Source organism: Puma concolor, chromosome B1 (assembly GCF_028749965.1).
Source record: "Puma concolor isolate L17-30 chromosome B1, mPumCon1.1.hap2, whole genome shotgun sequence".
NCBI classification, from domain to species: domain Eukaryota; kingdom Metazoa; phylum Chordata; class Mammalia; order Carnivora; family Felidae; genus Puma; species Puma concolor.
This window is the reverse complement of record NC_141670.1, coordinates 158,009,855-158,016,310: the sequence shown is the minus strand read 5'-3', so window position 1 is coordinate 158,016,310 and position 6,456 is coordinate 158,009,855. Positions and strand designations below refer to the sequence as shown.

The window sequence follows — 6,456 nt, the reverse complement described above, 5'->3', positions numbered from 1 at the left end:
AGGGAGAAAAAATAATAATCTCTTTTCACAGCAATTGTTTCTACAAAATTTGGAAGATCAGAGAGCTGTCACTTCCTCTAACATCATTTGCAATATTTTTGTAGTCAAGCCTACTACTTATCTACTTTGTTAGTGAAGTATGTGTTTTTGCAAAGCTCTGGCAATAAAGACAAAATATAACTATAATGCATCACATTGTAGACCTACAGTTTTATCATCTCACAATGTGTGACAATAGAATAGAGCTTATATTTTAGAAAGTTAATTTTTCAAGTTGCATAAGTATGGGCAGTTTTACAAGCAAATATTATACACTTTCATTGTCTAATAATTAGGGGGGAAATGAAAGAAAATGTTGTTTTAGGAAGGACATTTAAGCAAAATTGTAAAAATAATTATCAAAGCCTTAATATGAAAATGAGAGATCACGTTGTCCTAAATAGATATGCTCAGTTTCTCTGAAGATCTCTGAAGGCCTGTGGCCTTCTGTCTGTTAAAGAGTAAAGGATCACACTAGATAATGAACTGGCATGGACTGCTTGTTTCCTTTTATGAAATCAATCCAGAAAAGCTACCGGAGCCAGAGAAGAACTTGGACTTAAACTAGGAATTAAAAGGAACAACAACAAAACAACAAAACTCCAGCAACAGTAGAAATGACAACCCCCTGGGGAGACAGACCATTTTCTTCCACTGGTAGGTGCTAGAGGCAGGAAGAATGAGGGTGAGCGGGCCAACCCAGAGGCAAAGGCAACCATCCATGTCAGGAAGTGGGAAGCAGAGTTTTATATTCCGTTTTTACCTCTCTCCAGCACAGACTTTAGAAAGTCATACTGGGCCCTTTCAATCAGACCAACCAACAACAGCATTCCAGACATTAGCACAGAAGTCCATGGGAGGATTATCAGGTGAGCACAAGTCCTGCTCCCTACTGAGACGAGAAGTTGAAGGATTGACCAGAAGACCATGAAAATTCATTCCTCCACTACTTCCTTTTCAAAGATCCAGTATGATTAGATTACAGCTTGGAGACAATACTCCCACAAAGCTGCTTCTCAGTAAGGATTTATAATGATACCTCACTCAAGACAATTTTTGGCAGAGTGTGGCTTTGGAGTCAGCCACTCTGGCACTCGGTGTTCAGTTTTCCCTAAACTCCTTGTGACCAACACGGATAACTCTTGACTTTAGTCCTTCCTAATACACATTGCAGACAGTGTGGCTGATAATTCTCCCTAGAAGGGCATGAAGCCACAGGGCAAAGTAACTGGACACTTGAGCTACATGACTACCTTAAATATAAAGTAACTTACTAGAAAACATATCACTCCGAACAGAGTTACTGAAATGGGCACACAAGTTATTTAAAATAATATGTTTGTACATAAGTAAAGATGGGAGCAAATGTAAATCAGAAATAAATCGCAGTCATGAATCAAAAAGAAGAAAAATGGAGTAAAACAAATGAGACAATATAGTGCATAAGTAGTAAGATGCAATCTGCTGAAGAACAAATTAGTGAGTCAGAAGATCAGATGCATGAACTCTCCTAAAGGTAGCAGAGAGGGATAAAGAGACATGGAAGGTATACACAGAGAGATAGAGATGCCAATATCAGATAACAGGAGCCCCAGAAAATTAAAAGCATAAAAAAAGACAAGTGAAAGATGAAAGATCACAAATCTAAGTGATCTATACATTGACAAAGGGGATAGATAATGTGAAAGGTGAAAACACTAAAGCCCATAGAAAGTGATCATGTATAAAAGTGCAAGGATCAAAGAATGTCAATGTCAGTGGATACAAGGAGACAGTATAATATTCCTCAAATAGTAAAGGAAAATAGTATTGAGCCAATAATTTGATAACTACCTTAATTATAATTTAAATGGGTGGCATAACAGCAGCAACAAAAATCTCTGAATTAGAAGGCCTTAGAAAAGGTGCCATACAGAGACCTGAACTGGAAACACTTGGGAAATAAAACTCAAAAAATAAGAAAACTTAGAAGACTGGTATTGGAACCTCAGACAGCCTGCTTATAAAGTCCTATTCTTTTCACTCTACCATAATGACTCTATATTGATAGTAATATTATCTATTTTAAATGTATTTTTATTTAAAGCATGGTACAGAAGTTTTTAAGTTCTTAGGAGGAATTACATGATTATTTAAAATTTGATCCACTTAAATGACTTCGTTATATATTAATTAGAACACCTTTCACTAAACTGATATGATTATAACATTATGATCCTGGTATAAGTAAGTGTGTATCTGAGAATGAATGGGAGGCCCTCCAAATAATTGGGGGAGCAGCTAATTTTCCAATTGAACTGACCAGAACATTTGTGTAGCCCTTATCATGTGCAAGATATTGTGGTGTATATAATGTGACTGAGGGGACATGATGGTTTTGATGGCATAGTCATAAAAAAGATAGTCTTTTCACCTCTTATTTGTCAGCCCACATAAGTCCTATTTGTTCATCACCAAAATACATCCTAACTACAACCACGCCTTACAACTCCACTGGCACCATTTTGTTCCCTTATCACTGCTTCTATGGTAGTAATCTAATGCTTTTCTGTACATCTACGCATGTTTTCCATCTGTATATTTTTCCTGCAATCAGCTTGAGTGATCATTTTAACACTTTGCTCAGATGGCAGCATTCTCCTACTCAGTCTTCTCCAGTGGCTTTCCATACATTAAAATAAGCATGTTTTACATACACAGCACTGTTCTAAGTGTCAATGTGCACTAACTCGTTTGTTCCTGAAACATACTTAAGATCCTGATAAATAAATTAAGGCATAGAAATATTAAGCTTCATACCCAAAGTTATCTAACCAGTAAGAGGCAGTCAACTTTGAAGTTCATGGTCTTTCCTTCTACTTCAGTTCTATCCAAACTGGCTGACTGATTAATGCATTCTCCTCCACTATCCTGTTACTGCTGCTCTGTTAACATTAGACTCCAACTCTTTGCTGGACACATGGATGCCTCACATAAAAAACACACTTCCAGCCTCTCATGGGGCTAGTTATGGCTATGTGCCTATGTTATGGCTGAAAGATATAAAAATAATTGTTCTGAGGAAGCTAAATGAGAAACTTCCTTACCAGATGTCAAGAAGGTGTCTTTGACTCTTCTTTTCTATCTCCTTATCCTTTCTGATTGTTGGGATGCAGACATACTTGGGCAGTCATCTTGGAGCTGGTGGAAGAGACCTGTACTTTAAGAATTAAGGAGAAAGTCAGAAAGGACCTGGCTCCCTGATCATAACCAGCCCTGGATATTCTACCTCCAGACTTCTCTTACTTGAGGCAAAAATGAACTCTATCTTGCCTATGCACCATTATTTATTTGTTTTCTTGGTCACATGTGGCCAAAACAATCATAACTAAAGAAATTCAAGTGGAAATGTTGAGTATTTAAGTTAGATGTAAGAGGAGCTGAATCCATTTACATTAGATATGAGCTAGCTGTGTAGCACTGATATATAAATAGCACATAGATTTGTCATGAAATGGATGAATATTTAGAATCCATACAGACATCATTATGATATTTCTTAAACCAATGAAATAAATACACGGATGAGATTATCATGTACAAGATATATGAAAGATCAGGATGTTTGCATTATGTTTTCAATTTCTCAGATAGGTATCAAAACTAATAATAATAAAATATATACTCAGGACTTAGTATATGCTGGGTACTTTGACACATATCGTAGAGATTGATTTCTTTGATATTCACAACAACCCAATGAGTTAAGTATTACTTTTATCTCCATTTGAGGAAGGAAACTGAGGTTCAGAGAGGTGAATAACCAAAAACTAAAGCATTTATAAGCATCGGAAGTGCAGCTGAGGCCCAGCCCCCTGACGGTGTGTACATACAGGCTTGATGCCTCTGTCAGAGAATGCATAATTCTGGTTTATCATGATTACTTGTTCAGTGTTGGTTTTTCTTTAGTTTGTCATCTTCTCCAAGCTAAGAGATAAGCCTTATGCAGCAGTAACATCAGAGCCAGCAATGTGCCTTGCACTCAGGAGTCACTGAGTAAATGACTTTGAGTGAGCAATGGGGTTAATTGAGGCAAGTATCTCAATTCTCACTTTCTTAACACAACCAAACCAATGGGTTCTAAAGCCATTTCTATTTTTAATATTAAAGGCATTTCCAACATTTACATCGTGTTTGTTTGTTTGTTTGTTTGTTTGTTTGTTTTAGGCCATAGTAAATCTATTCGTTACCATCAGTGAACTAACAAGTGACTCATGTACTACGCTGCTTGACACAATCAAAAATTATCTTGGGGTTTTCATTTAAGAACATAAATCTATGTACATTAAGCATTAAAGTCTGATTTCAATTAAAGCATGCAACTTGAGTATGAGATAGTGTAGAGGAAAAGTTTGCTCCAAGGAAAACCCTGTCAGTAGTATTTCTATGATGCCGATTCCTTTTAAAATGTTAGAGCAGCCTTTAGAAGATCATATGTTCAGTTCTGGTTTTGTGGACTTGTATGACATTGGCTTTCTTCTTCTTCTGAATCCATTTATTTTTTTGTTCTGCTTCATGTGGAGGCCACTTCATTAATCCAGCCAAGATCCAAAAGGTGCTGGGATTTTTGCTCATTTTTGCCCATTTATTCAGCTTTACACCCACTTCCATGCATATAGCCACAGCGTCACACAGCTAGATTTTTGGAGATGCCAGTAAATTGCACAGTTGCTTCATAGTAAATAAGAGGCCACATACCACACTCATCACTTCCCCCTCTGCCTTTGTTCACAGAGTTGCATATGTGGAAGCAAAAACAGCCGGTCTGTGTTGTCAAAAGTCAAATGCTTTCAAGCAGTTGCCCTGGCTCAATTCCTACCTCCTAGCAGATGTATGAATATTATCCCAGCCCTCCATTACAAATCAGAAGCTGCATACTGCCAAACAGAGCCAACAAATTCCAAACCCAATTCTAGAAACTGAAGAATGAAAGACTCACAAAATTAAAATAAGTCCAAAATAGGGTTCCCAGCGAGATGGTCAAAGCCTTATCAAGGTTCACCAAACTCATTCCACGTATAAACACCACTAACCAGTGCCAGGGGCTAGGGACACACTAGTGGAATAAAAAGGCCTCCCATGACCCTTTCAGAAAATCCTAATAAAGTCCTCATGACCTCCATTTGCCAAAACAGAAGCATGATGAATAAATGCAAAGCACTATATACACTTAGACTAGCAACATTTTCAAATGTGAGCACTAAAGAAAGAAGAAGAAGAAGAAGAAGAAGAAGAAGAAGAAGAAGAAGAAATGGTGGTGTCTGTGTGCCTTAGTCAGTTAAGCGTTTGACTTGGTTTCTCCTCAGGTCGTGATCTCACAGTAGTGGGATCGAGCCCCTCATCAGGCTCTTCACAGGGCCTGGAGCCTGCTTGGGATTTTCTCTCTCCCTCTCTCTTTGCCTCCCCTCCCCCTCAAAGAAATAAGCATTTAAAAAGGCAAAATGAAAAGAAAAGGTTCACACGGCAAGATTTCCATTTTCCTCCTGTAATGAGTTGTTGAAACTTGTGAGATCCCCAGATAAAAGACATTTTATTTCATTCAGGCCTGGACTCTTTTTTTTTTTTTTTTTTTAACTTTTCTCGATTTGGATATGGAATATACACCACCAAACCTCCACTGGTATCATCACACACATCCTTGAGATTCCCCAAGAGGACCCCTTTCTAAAGTTTTCTTGGCAGATCCATACCTAGCCTATAATAGTAGCAGAAATCCTGTTAATGCAGGCTCTCTCCCAAAACTACTGTCTTGATGCAGTACTCACTACAGTTACAAAGTCTTCACCAGCCTCTGAAAAATCAAAATCATGACGTATAGACAAAGTGAGCCTGGGTCACATCTGGAGAAAACAAAACTAGAGGAAGGGACCTCTTACTAAGCACCTACAATGCACCAGCACCATCCTAAGCATTTTACATTCTATTAAGTAATTTAATCCTCTGACCAATGTCTTAATATAGTTGTTATTATTATTGACTTCTTTTTTTTCACAGATGAGGAAACTGAGTCCCAGAAAATTTAAGCTAACGCCTAAGATCACAGAAGTCGTGAGTGGTATGTCCGGATTCAAATACAGGCAGTGTCATTCCAGAGCTGAGTCTTTTCACTACTACCTATGCTACCTCTCTTTACTAATGACAGCTAACATTAGTTAAGCACTTTCTAGGTCTTTCCTAAGTGCTTTGCGGAAGTGGGATCATAAGCAGCCATCTCTCTTCAAGCCATCTCTTCATCTGCTCAGCAGACTGAGAAAGAAACTTCCTGGAAAGTCAAGTCATGTTAAAGTGGTGGAAACTGCTGCAGACACCAATGTATCTTTGCAGGATGGACTTTAGCAATAGAAAGGCAAAAATATAGGGGAGCTGTATTAAAAAGGT

General features: G+C 37.9%; 1 pseudogene; it reads right to left on the bottom strand.

Annotated features, from left to right (window-relative positions):
- Positions 1–843: 843 nt before the first annotated feature.
- The window catches only part of LOC112858703 (putative ATP-dependent RNA helicase DDX43), a 28,083-nt pseudogene continuing 22,470 nt past the window's right edge, over positions 844–6,456 (bottom strand).